The 19,659-nt window shown below is 47.3% G+C and overlaps 2 protein-coding genes across 8 annotated transcripts in view; one reads left to right on the top strand and one right to left on the bottom strand.

Moving 5' to 3' along the window:
• Positions 1-13,162, bottom strand: part of RAD54L2 (RAD54 like 2) — a 106,958-nt gene extending 93,796 nt beyond the window's left edge. Inside the window, exon 1 of one of the 2 annotated variants that reach the window (XM_037529911.2) lies at positions 12,951-13,162. The gene's annotated coding sequence lies outside the window, so the exon portion shown is untranslated. Of the gene's footprint in view, positions 1-302; positions 342-12,950 lie in introns of those variants that run through there. The other variant, XM_037529915.2, reaches the window with a different exon arrangement.
• Positions 13,163-13,257: 95 nt separating this feature from the next.
• DCAF1 (DDB1 and CUL4 associated factor 1) overlaps positions 13,258-19,659 on the top strand; it is a 68,818-nt gene continuing 62,416 nt past the window's right edge. For 2 of the 6 annotated variants that reach the window (XM_037529871.2, XM_037529853.2), the window contains exon 1: positions 13,258-13,367. The gene's annotated coding sequence lies outside the window, so the exon portion shown is untranslated. The other 4 variants (XM_037529880.2, XM_054694266.1, XM_037529862.2 and 1 more) reach the window with 2 other exon arrangements.

Here is a 19,659-nt window from a genome sequence, read left to right as displayed (position 1 = left end):
TCCTTCTAAAACTGGTTCACTTCTCTCAGCATTTTGAGATCAGATCGGCACTCTGACTCCTCTCTGGACCAGGTCTTGCATTTCCCCCAATTGATCTATTAGTTTAGACTTCGTGTCACACATAAAAATTGAGCTTAAGGGTTGAAGCAGTGAGAGTCCTAATGATGTCCAAAGGGAGGAGAAAGAGATCATTGAAACTGGACAGAAAATTAAAAGGAACTGAACAGAGACTTGAGAAAGAAGTCTTATTATTTACCTCCCTGTCCCTCCTACAAAGACCCAATCAAAAAACCTACATTTACCTTCCTTCTCTGTCAACTAGGACCAGGACTGGCTCCCCTGGTGATAGAAACCTCTTCCATTCCTTCCTCGTAGGATTCTATTGTCTGTCTGTGACATCACTGTTTCCCTGCCCTCAGAGATCTTCCTGACTACTTGTATGATATTTTGCCTGCACAAAAACCTTTGGGGTTCATGCTACCCCGAATTTGCCTATAGGAAAATGAATTCTATTGAAAATCCCTGGCATGATTTACACTTATAACTGACTATTGATGGCTTTGCCTTCAAGTAAAGTTAAAAAAAATCTGGGGTCTTCCTGCTTGAATTAGACAAGATTCACCAGACTCTTAGTAATCAGATATTGGAGCTAGGCCTGCTCCATCACTGAACTTACACCTGGAAAAACTTTTTTTTCCACCAATTTTTTAAAGATTTATTTATGTATACAAGAACTGGGGTACAGGCCAGAAGAACAGGGGGTGAGAGGATTCACCAGAGACAGACTGGGGAACAAAACAAGCAGATCAACTGAAATACACTGTTGAGGGGACCAGGGGGCAAGACAGGAGAGGTCTGCTGCACTGTGTGGCCGGGATCGAACTCGTGCTGCAGTGGCTGCAGTTAGCCTCATAGGTTGCATCTTAACCCCTTGCACCACCAGGGAGCTCCTCCAAAGTCTATTCTTAAAACAATGCAGTGAAGTGAATGAAAAAGTATTTCCAAGTTAAGCTTGGAGGATTCTGGTCTGTAAAGTGTGACTAATAAAAACAGGTCTGCCCCAAGTGGAGATTCATTTAGCACACATTTATTGTCTATACTTTAAATGCTGCCCTAGGCCCTGGGGGACATAATACTGAACAAGAAAAAAATAGGACTCTACCCCACAATAGCTTACCTTCTATATAGGGGAGACAAATAGTAAAAAAAACAATTTTAAAGTCTAATGAAAGCTAAAAAGTGTGTTCCAAGGGGTTAAGTCTCAGCACTATCAAGCTATCACCAATCACTGCAACATGAGTTTGATCCCTGGCCAGGGAGCTGACCCACACGGCACAGCAGACCTCTCCTGTCTCACCTGTTGCCCCCCCTCAGCAGTGTATTTTAGTAGATCTGCCTGTTCTGCTCCCCTCTCAGTCTTTGGTGAATCCTCTCACCCCTCGCACCTCTGACCTATACCCCAGTTCTTCTATCCATAAAAAAATAAATCTTCAAAAATAAAAAATAAACAGATATCATAGAAACAGTTGTTTTTTGAAAGTCCTGCAGAGAATAATTCCATTCAGTTTCCTAAGTTCTACCAGCTTGATCAGAGAGGACCATGACTATCTACCCAATAAAAGTAGCTGTTCAGTCACCATTATACCTCCATATTTTCTCTATCTGCAGAGAACTTAATGCTATCTCCTTCTTAATTATACTTTTTTATCTTTTTTTATCATCTCTCTCCCCTCACAAGATTATGCAGTGCATAGTACAGGGATTTTGTCAGTCTTACACTCTAGGATTTCTGAAGACCTAGAACAGGTACAGAAGAGCACAATAAATTTGCATAATAAACATAAGTATGTGTTGAGCCCACCATTATTGCAGGCCTGTGAGACACTAGGAGTACAAGGAGAGAGTAGGGGGTAAAGGCCCTTGGAGCTTTTGGATGTCTAGTAGAGCTTACCTGAATTGTGATACCCTATAGAATGACATCTTTTTTTTTTTTAAGATTTATTTATCCGTACAAGAACCGGGGTACAGGCCAGATGCGCTGGAGGGTGAGAGGATTCACCAGAGACAGAGGGGGAACAGAACAGGCAGACTGATGAAATACACTGCTGAGGGGAGCAGCGGGCAAGGCAGGAGAGATCTGCTGCACCATGTGGGACCCTCGCCCGCTGGCCAGGATCGTACTGGAGCTGCAGACACTGCGGACAGCTTCACAGTGCAGCGCTCAAACACCTGCGCCACCAGGGTAGGCCCTAGAATGACATCATTTTTACAAGGATGGTACAAATCATGGGCCATGGGAAAGTAGAGGGGGGAGGGAAGCACTCCCTTACACAAGGCAGGGGTGTAGTGCAATGGAAGAAGACTGACTGAAGAATGACTTTGGATTAAGATGAGGCCCTAGACAGTAAAACAGCAAGGGGAGAGACATGGATATAGAAAAAACTAGAAAGAGGTCATCCTAGCTGTACTTCAGGATTCATGTGGGCAGGCTGAGCTTCTTAGTATAATTCCTGACAGCTCAGTCAGCGGTCACACCCAGATCATTTCAGAATCAACATTTTGGTGGATTAGGTTCCATTTTAACCCACTTTCTTTTATTACGGCTGGTGAGAAATGTGAGGGCCCTTATGCTCCAGAGCCATGAGGATTTTCCCATTTTCTCCATATATGGATACTCCAAGAGCCAGTGCTGACTGTATGGCACAGCAGACTTCCTGTCTTGTTCCCTGATCTCCACAGCAGTGTATTTCAGTAGATCTTCCTGTTCTGTTCCCCACTGTCACTGGTGAAGACTTTCACTGCCACCCCCTCCCACCGCTGGCCTGCACCCCACTTCTTCTATGCATAAAATAAATCTTTTTTAAAAAGAATTTATATATGTATATTTTTATATATATATATATTTTTTTTTGCATGGTTAGAAAGTAAGAGCATTTACTTATTCCAGGTGTAAATGACTCTTAAGCTGGTGCTTTTCTGGGAGCAGATTTCAAGAGGAAGGAGGAATAATGCCTTTACAAAGTAAGTCCTTAGTACATGTTTTGTTTTGTTTTGTTTTTGAGTAGGGGAAGAAAATGGCCCCCACTTACAGGCTCTGAGGTCTTTAGGGCACTTAGAGGGTCTGGGAAGAGCTGTAACTCCCTCCAAGTAATGCAGGGTTCTTCCTAAGGATGATGTGTGTGTGTGGCGGGGGGCAAGGAGGATCAACTCCTTTCACATGCTATATGACCTTTGGCAATTATCTTAGCCTCCCTGAGATGGGTTCTTCATCTGCAAAATGGGAATAACATTCTTGTAATATGAGAAAGTAATGAGAGGTTATAAATGCTTTTTGAAAGTGCAAACTGGGGCCTCCCTGGTGACGCAAGGGGTTAAGCACCTCACTATGAAGCAATATTCAGCCTCTGCAGCACAAGTTCTATCCCCAGACGGCCAGAGAGAAACCCACACAGTGAGACAGACCTCTCCGTCTTGCCCTCTGCTTGCCTGTACCCCAGCTCTTGTATGCATAAATAAATAAATCTTTTCAAAAAATGAAAGTGCAAACTACATCTCAGGTTTATTTAGTTCAGAGAAAATTTAGCTACTATCTTTGCTATCTTATTTTTTCTTTAATTTTATTTATATAAGCACTGGGTACAGTCAGAAGTGCGGGAGGGTGAGAGAATTCACCAGAGTCAGAGCAGGGAGCAGAACAGGCAGAAGGACCGAAGTACACTGCTGAGTGGAGCAGTGGGCGGCAGGAGAGGTCTGCGCGCCATGTGGGACCCTCACCAGGCGGCCAGGGATCGAACTGGTGCAGAGGCTGCGGGCAGCTTCTCAACCCAGTGCTCAATCGCTGCGCCACCAGGGAGGCCCTGTCTTTTCTATCTTAAATCCATTTCACCACCTCCTTCTAGAGAATATTACCAGCTCTTGCCTCTATGTGAACTTGACTGAGGTTCCACAGACTCAGTGGCATTTTTGCAATTATCTTGGCTACAGCTCCTATGTTTTTCTTATTGGAAATGCGTCTAACTCCTCTAGATGGGACCAGGTTGGTCCTTCTTTTTTTTTTTTTTTAAAGATTTATTTATTTATGCATACAAGAGCTGGGGTGCAGGCCAGAGGTGCAGGGAGAGGATTCACCAGAGACAGAGTGGGGAACAGAACAGGCAGACTGACTGAAATACACCACTGAAGGGAGCAGCAGGAGAGTCAGGAGAGGTCTCCTGAGCCATGTGGGTTGCTCTCTGGCTGGCTGGGGATGGAACTTGTGCTGCAGAGGCTGTGGATTGCTTCACTGTACAGTGCTTAACCCCTTGCACCACCAGGGAGGCCCACCAGGTTGGTCCTTCTTAGTAACCTCAAAGTCTAGTAAGGATTGGGTTGCTCAGCATGTATTGAATAGAATATTAGGTTGTCTACAGGCCTCATTTGCCAGAAGGGAATTCATTTTAATCCAAAAGACCCTGGGGATTTGTTATACAAAGCTGAAAAGCCCCTGAGACTCCTGGGGTATATACAGGCTTACAAACATAATTACCATGCAGCCTTAACTCCTGTGAAAATAATCTATCTGCAGAGGTTCAGAGGAGGAAATATTTTGTTCAGACATTCCAGGAATCTAATCTCCCCTCCAGTCTCTGCTCATGCAGCACCATTAGCCTACTCCCAGAGCAGTCACCAAAAGTGTTGCTAATCACCGGATATTCAGTTATGTGTGGCTATAAGGTAATCCCAGTTACAGGCCTACCATTACTTCTTGCTACCCATCCACTCCCAGTTAGTAAACTCCCTCTGCGTTAATGCCTGACCCAAATGTCATCTTCTCTGAAAGCCAATCCTTATTATGGGTTTTCTTAGCACTTCATCCCACAAATCATTATTGGGCATGATCTATTTCAGCCCTGGAGAGAGTGTTATACATCTTGGCTCCTCTCCTAAGGGCTTATGCCCACTAGGGAGGCAGACTAGTTAACACCACTCCAAGAGGAAAGCACAGGGTAAATACCCTGAGAGTTGCAGGAGACAACTTTAGGTTCTACTTAGTTCATATTCCCTTCCAAAACTGCCCACCCACTCGTGAGTAAAGTCTGGAGATTATGTTTGTACTATCTCAGTCTCTTAGCATTAGTTGATTGGCCCAGGGGATACCTAATTTCAGATTGCAGCATGGGTTTGATCCCCTTGCCGGCCACGGAGCAACCCACATAGCGCAGCAGACCTCTCCTGACTCGCCCACTGCTCCTCTCCCCAGTGTACTTTGGTCAATCTGTCTGTTCTGTTCCCCAGTCTGTCTCTGGTGAATCCTCTCATTCCCCATACCTCTGGTCTGTGCCCCAGCTCTTGTATGCATAAAATAAAATAAATCTTTTTTTTAAAAAAAAAAGAGTTTTGGCTATCATCACAATGATCCGACCTAAGGCTGTAGTGGCCAGGTAGTCTCCCAGCTCAGACTGGGCTGAAGGGAAGGGTGGAGGTAAACAGCCCAGGCCGGTAAAAGGAGTGGGAATTGGGTAAAGGATGAAGAAGAGGATTCTGAGTAGTGGGAACAGCAGTGGCAAAGGCAACGAAGTGAAAACTGCATGAATACTATGTAAAAGAGATGAGGCTGAAGCTAAGTTTGTTTCTTTGTTTGCTTATTTTTAAAGATCTATCTATTCACGCATACAAGAACCTGGGTACAGTCCAGATGTGCGGGAGGGTGAGAGGATTCACCAGAGACAGAGCAGGGAACAGAACAGCCAGACTGACTAAAACACACTGTGGAGGGGAGCAGTGGGAGAGACAAGAGAGGTCCGCTAAGCCAAGTAGGTATCTCCCCAGCCAGCCGGGATCAAACCCGCGCTGCAGAGGCTGCGGACAGCTCCACGGCGCTGCGCTCAACCGCCTGCGCCACCATGGAGGCCCGCAACTTTAATTTAAATTGCAACAAGAGGGCCACGCTGGTGGCGCGAGGGGTTAAGACACAACCTATGAAGCTAACCTCAGCCACTGCCACACGAGTTCGATCCCCAGCCAGGGAACAACCCACATGGCGCAACAAACCTCTCCTGACTTGCCTGCTGCTCCCCTCAGCAGTGTATTTCAATCTGCCTCTTCTGTTCCCACTCTGTCTCTGGTAAATCCTCTTACCCCCCTCCCACCCTGCACTTCTGGCCTGTACCCCAGCTCTTGTATGCATAAAAATAAAATAAATCTTGGGCCTCCCTGGTGGCGCAGCGGTTGAGCGCTGGGTTGCAAAGCTGCGCACAGCCTCTGCAGCACCGGTTCAACCCCCGGGCCACCAGGCGAGGGTCCCACACGGTGCACAGACCTCTCCTGCCACCCGCTGCTCCCCTCAGCAGTGTACTTCGGTCCTTCTGCCTGCTCTGCTCCCGGCTCTGGCTCTGGTGAATTCTCTCACCCTCCCGCGTTTCTGACTGCATTCAGTGCTTGTATAAATAAATAAATAAATCTTTAAAAAAAAAAAATCTTAAAAAAAATAAAAAAAAATAAATTTCAACAAGAGTGGAATCTAGAGGATCACATGTTGGTGGGAGGGGGGAGGAGCGGGACTATGCAAAGGTCCAAGAAGGAGAAGTTGGTGGCCTAAATGGAAGGTGGGGGGAAACACAAAAGCAGTCTGAACTGTTTAGGAAATGGCTAGGTCTTGGTAATTGAAGGTGGAGATAAAAGACAGGGAGGAGCTGGGGTGAATACCTGCCTGCATGGGGGTTGCCTTTTGTGCAGAGGGAAACTTTCCTGAGAAGCAAGAGAAGCATAGCTAGAGAGGGTATGGTGGTTTAGAGTCACGTTGCTCAAAACTTAGACTAGATGCAATAGCTCTGGCCTAACTCAGGGGAACTTGTTAGAAATTCATATGCAGGGCCTCCCCGGTGGTACAGCGGTTGAGTGCTGGGTTGCGAGGCTGCCCGCAGCCTCTGCAGCACCGGTTCGATCCCCAGCTGCTCCGGCCACCGGAGGAGGGTCCCACATGGCGCGCAGACCTCTCCTGCTGCCCACTGCTCCCCTCAGCAGTGTACTTCGGTCCTTCTGCCTGCTCTGCTCCCGGCTCTGGCGAATTCTCTCACCCTCCCGCGCTTCTGACTGTACCCAGTGCATGTATAAATAAATAAATCAATCTTTAAAAAAAAAAAAAAAAAAAAAAAAAAAAAAAAGAAATTCATATGCACAGGGCCCAACCCAATCTATTAAGAAGGTTAAAGTTCAAGAGGCTTTCACTGATTAAGCATCTGATGAGTTTTCAGTGTAGGCCCCATTCCTTTTTTCTTTGCTTTTTCTCTACCTAGTTTAATCTCTCATGAACCACTGGGAATTTTAAACCCTTTAGCACCAAAATTTATAAATGGAGATCCTTGGGTTTTAGGGGATTGTGGAGATCCCAAATGTGTATGCAGACTTTGATGTATGTGGGCAATATTCTGGAAAGAGGATCCATAAGAAGGTAAGGACCTATAACATAAATGAAATAAAGGACAGAAAGTGGGGGGAATTAATGAAATAAAAAGTTATTTGAAAAGTTAGTTATTTGAAAATAAAACCAACAAATAGTTTGATAAACTGACCAATTAAAACAGAGAAGATTCAAATTACTAAAATCAGAAATTAAAGTGGGGGACCTCCCTGGTGGTGCAAGGGGTTAAGTCACAGCATTATGAAACTGTCAGCAGCCATTGCAGCACAAATCCCTGGCCAGGGAGGTGACCCACATGGCACAGCAGACCTCTCCTGACTCGCCCGCTGCTCCCCTCAGCAGTGTATTTCAGTGAGTCTGCCTGTTCTGTTGCCCACTCTGTCTCTGGTGAATCCTCTCCCCCCCACTACCCATACCTCTGGCCTGTACCTCAGTTCTTGTATGCATAAATAAATAAATCTTAAAAAAAAGGAATTAAAAAACAAAACAAGGGCCTCCCTGGTGGTGCAGGCAGTTGAGCACTGCACTGTGAAGCTGTCCGCAGCCTCTGCAACGCGAGTTCAATCCCAGCAGGCAGGCGAGAATCCCACATGGTGCGCAGCAGACCTCTCCTGTCTCGCCTGCTGCTCCCCTTAGCAGTGTATTTCGTCAGTCTGCCTGTTCTTTTCCCCCCGCTCTGTCTCTGGTGAATCTTCTCACCCTCCCCCACATCTGGACTGTACTCCGGTTCTTGTATAAATAAATAAAATCCTTAAAAAAAAAGAAAAGGAATTAAAGCATACAAATTGTAGAGGAAGAAGTAAATTCTTCTTTTGCAGATGATAGGCTCTTTTATAGAGAAACCCTTAAAGAGGCCCAGATTAGCAGGATGCGGCAGAGGACTCTGTGGCACAACATTAGTGACCACCACCTCCCTACCTGGCCACAGCAATCCAGACATAAACAGCACAGCCACGTTTTGGCAGCAGGCTACCACTCTCTGCTGTACGCATCATCAGCCAACAATTCCACTTACGTTCAGTTTCCTGTGGCCAATTACACCAACTCCTCGCAGCCCTTCCAACTAGGGGTTACAGAGGGACACACCTTCAACCGGTAGTATGCCTACGTTTATACCACCCTCCTCATCCAAATGAGACCCTACCTGGCAAGCTGGGCCCAGCAGCATGGGGTCAAAGTAATGAAGCTGTGGGAGCCGCTGCATGAGAAGTGCTATGTGGTGGGGACCCCCTTCAAGGCCAGGCTGGTTCAGCCATTCAACTTGCAGTCAGCAAGGAGCACCACCTGCTTCCCCAGTCTCCTCAGAGCAAATATATCCACCCAGATGATGAGCTGGTCTTAAAGATGAATTGCAGTAAATCAAACTGGAGGGCACAACTGTTTGTATATGCTATAGGTTTTGACAAATGTGTAAGAACACGTGTAGTCTTATTTTTCAATAAAATTTTATTTTTATTAAAGTAGTACAAGCTCAGTGACTTCAAAGTCAGATTACAAAATAGGCTTATATGAAAAACCAATTTCTCTTCCCTGCCTTCCCCACCCTTCCTAACCCCAGGGGCATCTTTCTCAAGATCTCTTCATCTTCGGCAGGGCACACCCTTGGCACTGAGGGAATAAACCTCTTCTCTGGGTCAGGAATGTCAATAGAGGGAACAAACAGCCCATATGGGGCCAAATGACTGGACTGTCTGAACATACCTTCTGCCCTTAAAGTCAACCAGTCACCTAAAGTAAAACATTCTTCTACGAGTATTTTGAAATCCCTGCTTATTTCTTTACGAAACCCCAATAATCCTTTTCTGAGTTTTGCTGAATGAGGAGAGCTAAAACTCAACACACAAAGGTGACTTTGATGCTAAGCTCCCTGGGAGGAAGAGTCAGGCTCCAGTTAGTTGGATAGCCTAGGGAAATTGTTCCCTCTGGACTTTGAGGTCTTGTGAATAACCAGGGGACTCGACAGATGATCACTACGCCCTGCCTATGCTGGCAGACGGAATCTGGGGTGCTGCTGCTACTGCTAAGCTGCCCTATCTGTGGAACTCTTCCTGTGAGCCAGGTGCTTCATTGCACCCACCCAGGTGACAAGCAATATTGACCCATTTTACAGATAAAGACTTGTGACTCGAAAGGGTCACACAGCTAGAAAAAGAGGAGGGTCAAGATTCTAAACTAGGGTGTGCGATCTACTTCCCTGGGGCTGGATTCCTGAGCCTCTGTCCTGCTTTCCCTGCAATAGATACTCTGGCTGGTGTGTGGGTGTGTATGTAGCAGGGAGGGTCCCACGGCTCCAGTAGCAGCAGGGTGCGGCTTACGAAGGCCCCAAGATTTCAGGCTTCTAGGTCCACCACAGGGTGAAAACCATCTTGCTGACATCCTCTTTAATGCTAGTCGCTCCTGTATGACTAGTGATTCTCTACGTTGGCTGTGAATTAGTCACCTGGACAGCTTTGAAAAACGATGATGCCTGTGCCCAACCTATAGAAATACTGATTTAATTGATTCAGAATAATCTCCTGGCACTGGTAGTTCATAAAAGCATCACAGGTTATTTGAATGTCCTTTCAGGTTTGAGAATCTCATACTAGCCTACAGGCTTACCAAAAGGCCTTGTTTGCTCACCCTGACCCTAAGGAATAGCTGTTCTTCTTTGCCCTACCTCCGCAACCATAACAGCAGAACAGGCTTTGTTCTCAGCTACAATGCAGTTTATCTTTCCCTATAGCAAGGATCACAGCACCATTACTTTGCTCTCCTGCTCTTCAAGGCCATGATGCTTCTCATGGATTCTTTGGATCAAAAGTCCCTGGAATCCAGCCTTGCATAACTTGTAGGATGGGGACCCAGCTGTGCTGGTATCCATCTGCTCTATATCTTAGAGGAAAAGAAATGGGGCTAGCAGGGTTCATTCTCCACCCAGGCTGTCCTGGGCATCTTCTAGCTCCCAGGTAAGGCTGGCAGTCCCATGAAATCAAATTTGTCCTGCATTCAAAAAAAGACAAGGACAACTCCTGGGCCTCCCTGGTGACGCAAGGGGTTAAGTGTTAGCACTATGAAGCTGTCGGCAGCCACTGCAGAATGAGTTCAATCCCCAGCCAGGGAGCTAACCCAAATGGCGCAGCAGACCTCTCCTGTCTCATCTGCTGCTCCCCTCAGCAGTGTATTTCAGTCAATCTGCCTGTACTGCTCCCCACTCTGTCTCTGGTGAATCCTCTCATTCCCTGCACCTCTGGCCTACACCCCAGTTCTTCTACACATAAATAAAAAAAATCTTTAAAAAGAAAGAAAAGAAAGAGAAAAGCAAAACTGGGAGCAGAGGAGCAAGAAAGAGGTGGACTAGGGGATGCACTAATACTTGTGAACAAGTTGAACCAGACCAGGAAGTCTAAGTGGTAGTGGGGGAAGATACCAAAGCAGGACGCTAAGGTGGTCATTAAACATGTCATTCCTTGGTCTGTTTTCATCCAGCATAATGTCTGGGCTTTGTAGTTACAGATTCATGGCAGGCTACACTTGGAAGGGTCTAGAAGCTGCATGGCACATGGTCTTCAAACTGTGTCCCTTGGAGCCCTACGCGGTTCCTCAGAATTGGTAAAGACTTTATAACCCCATGTCCTTTTATCTATTTAATGACCGGGTTTACAAGATTTCACAGAGGAAAAAAGGATCTGTGGTTAAAAAAAAAATACTAACAAAATGTGAGACCATCAATGCTTGTCCCTGGCCTCCTTGGGCTGTCCTTCCAGCTCTGAGGGGCTGCCATGGCCCCAGCTCTGGGACTGGCTGCTACCTGAGCCCCCATGGGGATTGCAGGTCCCATGGGTGCAGGCGCCAGAGCTCTGGCTCCCATAACGGTGCCAGTGGGCAGCAGTCCGGAGGCTCTGGCTGTGGCCGAGGCTCTGGGGGCTGCTGCTGACCTGGACTCCTGATGCCGAGAAAAGGGATCAGAGGAAACAGCTCCATGGGTGATCCTCGACATGTCCTTCACAAGACCCCACTGCTGTGCCCCCTGCCTGTGCTGAGACATTGCTGGAGTGTGTCCAGCTTTCCTTAGTGATTTCCCTGAGGAGCTCCCAGAACACACCGTGGTGTCTGTCAGAACTTACAATATCTGCCCACCTGAGTCATCTTCACATCTGAACCTGAAAAAATAAATTTTTTGCCTTAAAAGAAAACCCAAAAGCCAAAAAACAAACAAACAAAAAAACAAAATGTGAAAACCATAAATTAGTAAACTTTAAAAGGATGGATGGGAAACTTACCCATGGTCACCCCTGTCTCTTACTCTTCAGACCAGGCCTGTACCCATAGCATACTTGCTGGCTTCACAGATCAGACAACAGGATGCCCTCTGTTGGAAGCGTGGCTTGACTATATAAAAAATGGCCAAGAGGGACCTCCCTGGTGGTGCAAGGGGTTAAGATGCTGCACTATGAAGCTATCTGCAGCGACTGCAGCATGAGTTCAATTCCCAGCCAGGGAGGTGGCCCACATGGCACACTATACCTCTCCTGTCTCACCTGCTTCTCCCCTCAGCAGTGTATTTCAGTACATTTGCCTGTTCTGCTCCCCACTCTGTCTCTGATGAATCCTCTCACCCCCTGCATCTCTGGCCTGCACCCCAGCTTTTGTATGCATTAATGAATAAATCTTTTAAAAAAATGGCCAAGAGGGGAGTCACAAGGGCTAACATCACTCACAACAGAATAAACATCCCCAAGATCCAGACTCGTAGATCCTCAGAGATAGTAGGAAGCTATTTTGGCTTACCTGTCAAAGCCCTCAAGATTCTAATCTATTCTTCAGGGTTCCAGGCTGCCCCACCACTTCCTAGAATAGCAGCTTTTTCTCTAGGAGCAGTAGCTGGGCACAATCATTCAGTCACTAGACCCTGGGCCCTGAGGGCAGGGCCTGTCTTCCCAGCTGTGTGCTACAACCTCCATAGCCCAAGGGACAAGGGGTACAGAACTTCTGTTTACTTTTTTTTTTTTAAAGATTTATTTATTTATTTATACAAGAACTGGGGTACAGGCCAGATTTGCTGGAGGGTGAGAGGATTCAGAGACAGAGACAGAGTGGGGAACAGAACAGGCAGACTGATGAAATACACTGCTGAGGGGAGCAGCGGGCAAGACAGGAGAGGTCTGCCGTGCCATGTGGGACCCTGGCTGGGATCAAACTGGCGCTTCAGAGGCTGCGGACAGCTTCACAGTGCTGCACTCAACTGCCTGCGCCACCAGGAGAGGCCCTGTTCATTTTTTTTAAACAAGACTTCCATCAAGTGGTCTTGCCTCCACCCCACAATTTTGACCTTCCACAATGATGACTGCATTTCCACACTTTAGGTAGCAGTCTTCTCCTCCCTCGTTTTTACTCTCCTGGGTTGGCTGTTCTGGCAATGACAGTTTCCATACTCTGCAGAGTGAGTTCTGGGCACTCCCACTATTCTCCCTAGTCCTTCTTCTGAGAGTCCAATAGGTGAGGGTGCTCCGAAGCCATTGCTGCTGCTCTATCTACTCAGCTGGGGTGGGTGCTCTCCTCCCCTACTTACCTGGGTCTCAGCGACAAGCCAAAGACCAGAGCCCCAGGCCCCAGCTGATCTTCCCTCCTGGCAATGACCATGATGTGAGGAGCTGTTCCCATTCTTAGATCTTCCACAGATCCTCTCATCTCCTCTGACTTGAGGCTGAAGGAGAGCAACTCTCCTCCAGGAAGCCTCTCCAGACCCTACATGCCTCTTCACATCCAAAGGCCATCTGAAGCCTTCCCTCCCCCAGGTCAAGCCTACTAGTCCCTGGTTGTCCTGTGGGGAGGCAGTCAGCTTTGTGACTTCATAAAAGGCTATCATGTGACAAGGCTGGGCCTGGTAAAGCAGGAGCTGGGCAGAAGGGTCTTTCCCCAGGAACATCATGTGACTTTTCAAAGACAGACACTCTTACCTCTGAGGGAATGAAGGAACTACCTCATGGTAAGAGCCCAGGATACTCTCTCCATTGAAAAACACTCTCTCTTGCTGACTTCAGCTCCCAGCTCTAACTGGGTGCCCCTGCCTATAACTGGTAATACCCTCAGAGGTCCAGGCCCATCGACAGCCAGGTATGGGAAAGGACAGGAGAAGGGGGTTACTTCAGGTAGTAGTGTTGTGTCTCTGACTTCTGAATTGGGGATTAGAGGGTAATTCTGGAGGCTACCAGTCTACTAGTGCCTTAGCCTCCTTAGACAAATGCCATTCTTCTCTAGGCTTTTCAGAGTGAAAGAAGTGGTGGAGTGAGTAGAAAGCTTTATTTGACCTGAGTTTTCTTTCAAGGATTTATTTTTATTTATTTATGTATACAATAATTGGGGTGTTGGCCAGAGGTGCAGGGGGTGACAGAATTTACCAGAGGCAGAGTAGGGAGCAGAACAGGTGGATCTACTTAAATACACTGCTGAGGGGAGCAGCTGTTAAGACAGGAGAGGTCAGCTGTGCCAATCCCCTGGCCTGCAGTGGCTGCTGATAGCTTCATAGTGCTGAGACTTTAACCCCTACACCACCAGGGAGGCCCAGAACTCATTTCTTATTTAACTAAGGAAAGCCTGAGGTCTTCCAGCAGGCAGTACCGGGGGCAAGGAGAAACTATCAGGGATAAAGTAGTCCTGAAGAATCCCAGCAGGGACAGCCACAGCCAAAAAGTAATCAAAATAGGTATAGCCATGACTTATCAAGCACTTACTATGAGCCAGACCCCTGGCTAAGTATTTTATATGCATTATCACATTGAATCCTCAGAAGTTCCAGAAAGGAGGTGATATAACCATTTTCCAGCTGGGGAAAGTGAAGCTTGAGAGTTGAAAAGATTAAGTAACCAAGGTCTCCCCCAGGTGTTATGTGGGAACAACAGTACTTGGACTAATGTGGGTTTGTTTACCTCCAAAGGTGCACTTAACTACTGACCTGTCTCCTTCTGCAAACTCTTCTCATTAAGAGAAAAATAAACTATTTTTTCCTCCTTAGTCATTGGTCATAGAGTTAAAGAGAGAAGGGCAGACAGGAAGAATTTGATTCTAATATCATCCGGGTCATCAGCTTTTAGATAAGGGAGCCTTGACTACTCATCATGTCTAATCTTTAATGAGACTCATTGGGGGAGGTGATTGTTCTGATTTGCTTCTCTGAACAATCTGCAGATGAGTTAAGTGAGGTCCCGGGGGCCACAGGAGGGGAGTCCTCAGGGTTAAGCAATGGTTCTGTGTAGGGTTGCCAGATAAAATACAAGATTTTCAGTCCAATTTTGATTTCAAGTGAATAATAACTTAAAAAATATAAGTTGTCCTAAATATTGCGCAGGGTTCCTCACTCTGGACGGGACCCTGGTAAACAGGAACTGGGTGAAGAATTGGACTTCCCTGTTTGTCCAGTTTGGGATTCTCAGAACCTGGCAGCCCTGAGCTTCTTCTTGGTGGCTCTTGGAACTCCTGGACACTGGCAAGATAGCAATCTTGTTCTTCCAAGTGGGAGAGAATGTGCAACAGCTCGCCTTGCTCCTGATCCTTGAAAGTTGCTGGAGGAGGCACAGGGGCTATGGGGAGACTCTAGTGTGGGGATGGTCTGGTGGGAGCACATGGGACAAATGAGCCTGGAAGGAGGTGATGGGAGAGAAGGAGTGGTGGGAAGATGGAGAGGGCAGAGAGGAGGAAGGGGAGGGGCATCTTGAGGTCCCAGATGACTTGGTGCTATCAATTTTCCTAATCCAGTGAGTGGGCATGCTTGGGAACAAGAGCAGGTGGAAAATGTCTAAGTCCATAGTTTTTTTTTTTTTTTTAAAGATTTATTTATTTATATATACAAGCACTGGGTACAGTCAGAAGTGCGGGAGGGTGAGAGAATTCACCAGAGCCAGAGCTGGGAGCAGAACAGGCAGAAGGACCAAGGTACACTGCTGAGGGGAGCAGCGGGCGTGGCAGGAGAGGTCTGCGTGCCTAAGTCCATAGTTTTTGGTGCTGGGGTCAGGGTTGGGTTGCCCTTGCCTTTTCTCTGCCACTAGGAAGCCCTGCAAGAACAACTCCTTGTCCTCTCAGATGGTGGGTTTTTCTTTCTGAGCCACAGCACAGAGCGGGTGGGTAAAGACAGGGCAGATAGGGACAGAATCTAGAGATGTTCTTTCAAAGAGGTCAAGGAATCCCTTTCCATTCATTCAAGAACAATATGTCAGGCCCAGTTGGGCGAATGAGCCTGAGCTATCTGTGACTCTGTGCTTGTGCATACTTAGATCTGAAAATGTTGACCATGGGACTGGTGCCAATGCACTGGTGTATGTGTCACACGTATGTGTCCTGTGAAATGTGTCACTGAACATGCTTGTAATGTGGATCTGGGTAAGGGTGCTCTCTCTTCCTAGAGTAGGAGTTTACACGTGTGTGGTTGCGTGTGTGTTTGTGTGTGTGTGCGTGTGTGTGTTGCCAAGGGTAGGGGAGCTGCAGGCATTACAAAATAGTGATTCTGGAGTGAGCAGCTGCTAGACAGACCCTGTATAGCTCCTGCTCTAATCCCCAGCTTCTTGGATGGTGCCTTCTTCAAAGGCCTTCCCAGATGCCCCTTACTCCCTTCACTGATTCAGGCCCTAGGCTGGGGTTCTGAAGAGGAGCAATGCCATCTGGTGGCAGGCTGAGGAGGTGCCAGGACAGGTGAGCTGGGCCCTGTATTCTCAAGAGCTCTGCCTTCAGGAACTAAACTAACCTGGAAGTCACCACTGCGTTGGCTAGACGGTGGACAGAGGAGGATATTTAATGTTGTAACATTCATTCCTCATGTATTTTAGGCTCATTACTGAGGAAGGCATGGCAGGAAAGTCAACTGAAGGAGTAATGAAGGACAGGTATAGGGAAAGTTGTGTGGGGCCTCTGGACCCATGACCCTGGGCCCTATTCCTTGGACCACCTCTCTGGTCTCAGATTTCTCATGTGTATGGGTGGCTAGCCACATCTAACCTGTGGGGTGGTAGTGAGGATTATATGTAAAAGTGTGGGTAAAGCCATTGGCTCACTGCCAAGCCTGCTGTCAAGTTAAAGGAAATGGTACTGGCTATTATTAATATAGGCTAAATTCTAGAAGTGCAAAGAAACACACAAGAGTTGTGTGTCCTGGCAGGTGAAAGTGTTGCAGAGAGGTAATAGGTCTGCTGTGATGCCATTCCACATTCTAGAGTTTCGTGTTTGGGTAGCTGCTCTACATCTGGACATCCAGGTCTGACTAGCTTCTTACCAGCGGTGGAATCTGAGCATGGTAGCAGGGTTACTTTGCCCTTTGTTCCTCATGTGAAAGTGTTTGCTGTGAGGACGCCATAGAAATGCATAGAAGTTTGCATAGGGCTCCCAAAGAGCAGGTAGGATCGTGTCAGGGAGAAACTCTGGGAAGTTGTGGGGCACATTTTATCGTTCATGTCCTCTCAAAGGGATCACTGACTAAGAGTCAGGAGTCCTCCTACCTCTGCTACTGGGTTGTGTGTGTGTGTGTGTGTGTGTGTGTGTTTTAACGTTAGGCAAGTTACTCTCTCTGGGCCTTAATTTTCCCAGCTGCAAAATAGAGGAATTAAATTAGATGCTCTCTGAGGTGAGCCCTACTTCAATTATGGCCTTTGGATTTTTCCTATTCTCTGCTTTACAAATAATACTTAAAAAAAAAAGATTTATTTTTATTTATTTATGCATTCAAGAGCTGGGATGTAGCCCAGAGATGCAGGGGGTGGGATGTGGGGTAATGGTGTGGTGAGAGCATTCACCAGAAATAGAGTGAGGAGCAGAACAGGCAGATTGACTGAAATACACTATTGAGGGCAGCAGCCGGTGAGACAGAAGAGGTCTGATGCCCCATGTGGGTTGCTCCCTGACCGGGGATCAAATGCCTGTTGCAGTGGCTGTGGATAGCTTTATAGTGCTGAGACTTAACCCCTTGCGCCACCAGGGAGGCCCACTTTACAAATAATACTTAAGAAAACTATTTGTTGATCCCAGATTTTGAACAGAAAGACAAAATCTGGTGCCTCTGTTGAATGACTTGAGGTTTCTGATAGGATGTGGGAACTATTTTCTCAGATCCTGGTATGTTCTAGGTACAAGGGTCAAACGGGAGAATAAACAATGGCTCTGTCATACAGGGCTAATCGAGGTACTGAGACGGTATCAAGCTATTATAGCCCCCTGGTTGGAGAGGATTGGGTCCCTCACTTTTCCCTTCTGAAGCAGCCAATCCATACATAGCAGTTCGCGTTTTTCCTGAAAACTACAAATCCCAGAGATCTTTGCGCAGGGGATGAAGTGCTCATGCACCAATCAAAATTTACAAGGTCCTGTCCGAACTTCATTTCCCAGGCGTCCTCGGGACTCGTCGGTGTTCCTCCGCTGGCGCTGGCGTTCTTCTCCCGCTCAGCTCGCGAGCCTCGCGCCAAGTCTGTGCGCGCGCGCGGCACGTAACACGCGAGTGACGCATAATATGTGGGCCGCTCTAGAGCCGTAGTCGCACTGTGTGTGAGTGAGGGAGAGTGAGTGCGGGACCCGAGGCGGTGTGCGTGAACTGTGGCCGCTGGAGGGGTCAGGGGGGAGCGGCGGAGCCGCCCGGGAAGGTGAGTGGGGAAGGGAGGGAGCCGGCTCTCTGGGAAGGGCGCGAGGAGACCGGGCGCGCGGACGAGCGAGTGGGCGCCGTGCTGGGGAGGGGCGGCACCTGCCTGGGCCGCCGGCGGGGAGGGGGCGGGCCGGGGCCGTCGGGGAGGCTGGGCCTGGGGCCTGACAGGACTTTTCCTTCTCCAGATTCTTGGCTTGGGGGCGGGGCCTCCACGTTCTTCCTGCTATCCCCAAAAGACGCTTCCTGAGAGTAACTCTTCCGCCCCGAGTGGGGGGCATGGGTGTGCCCGCCCCTGCCCGGAGGAGGGGGTGCCTCTCATTTCCCTCGTCACCTTTTTTCCTCCCAATCCTCCTAGCCTCCATTCCGTACGGGCTGGAGGGCTCCATCTTCCCTACCGTACGGCGGCCCCCTTCCCAGACTGTCTCCGCCTCCAGCTCCAGCCACCTGGGCGGGCTCTCCCCTCCTTCGTTCTCGTGCCACCTCCCCCTGCACCCGTCGGGCTCTCGGACGGGGCGGTGTGGGGGCGGAGCTTTCCGGGCACTCCTCCCACCTCCTTGGTTGCGGGGAGAGGGTGGAGGGAGGTGTGCGCGTCCTGCAGCGTGGAGCCAATTCTTTGAGTGCCCGCCAACTTCCCGGGAGCTTAGTTCTTAGGGTTATTAACATTTTCAACGGGGTGGTCAGAGACGTTTGCTTAACTCCCTCTTCCTATGCGGTTTCTGTTTCGCTTCCTCTTATTGCAATGTTAGCTCTCGGGTTTCTTCGCATTTGTTGAAGTAGTTTTGGAGCGTTTGTTGTACTTTTTGAGTCCCCAAAATTTTCGTTCTTGTCCATGTCACATTGATCTCAGTTTTTCCTTATTCTGCCTTTCAGTGGAGCCCTTTAATTAGTCCGCATGATTTAATTATTTATATTAGCATCTTCCTGTCCTAAACGCTTTGTTAATGTACAGAATGAGAAGTTCATTGCCAGTGTTGTCCTATAATTTTCTTTTTCCATTTTACTGGTGTTTACCTTTGAGGTTTATTCAGGCTTGCATATTTAGCTCTTTAGGAATCGGTTTTGGTTTCTTCTTGATGATGTCAAGGTTTAGTTTTGTATTTAGCGGTTACTATGCATTTTCCACTGGTGATGTGTTTTTGGGTGTTATGGAGATAATGGGTACAGAATTTGGGGATTAATAAAGGAAATCACTTTATGGTCAAAATCTCACATACTTCGTGAGCATATTGGTACTGTTGTCAAATTTAATAATCTGGTAGAAGATGAACCACATGTTAATTTGAAGTGACTGATGTTGGTGTATTGCTGGTTTTTTGTTTTTAAGGAGATGGTCTTGGATCTAAATTAAAATTTAGTATTTAACAGGAATTGTTACACATGATCTCACATGTCAAACCAGTTGGGATTTACTTGACGCTATATTGAAGCTGTATACATGGATTTTATTTCAGTTTTTTGTTTTTTTTTTTTTAAAGAAGATTGCTCAGACTTGGGATTTGTAACATTTTGGATTTCTCCTTAACATGGACTTCATTTTAGACTTTGGGATAGTTTCTGACCAATAGGCCATTCAGTATTGTGTATTAGAGGACAACTTTTATGGTTAAATTGCAAAGTAGTTGGGAAATGGTTGCTCTAGGATAATAATGTATAGTGAAAAATC

Source organism: Talpa occidentalis, unplaced genomic scaffold, assembly GCF_014898055.3.
Source record: "Talpa occidentalis isolate TD23 unplaced genomic scaffold, MPIMG_talOcc4v2.1 talOcc4.10, whole genome shotgun sequence".
Lineage (NCBI taxonomy): Eukaryota > Metazoa > Chordata > Mammalia > Eulipotyphla > Talpidae > Talpa > Talpa occidentalis.
The sequence above is the reverse complement of the archived record's forward strand: the minus strand, read 5'-3'. Positions and strand labels throughout refer to the sequence as shown.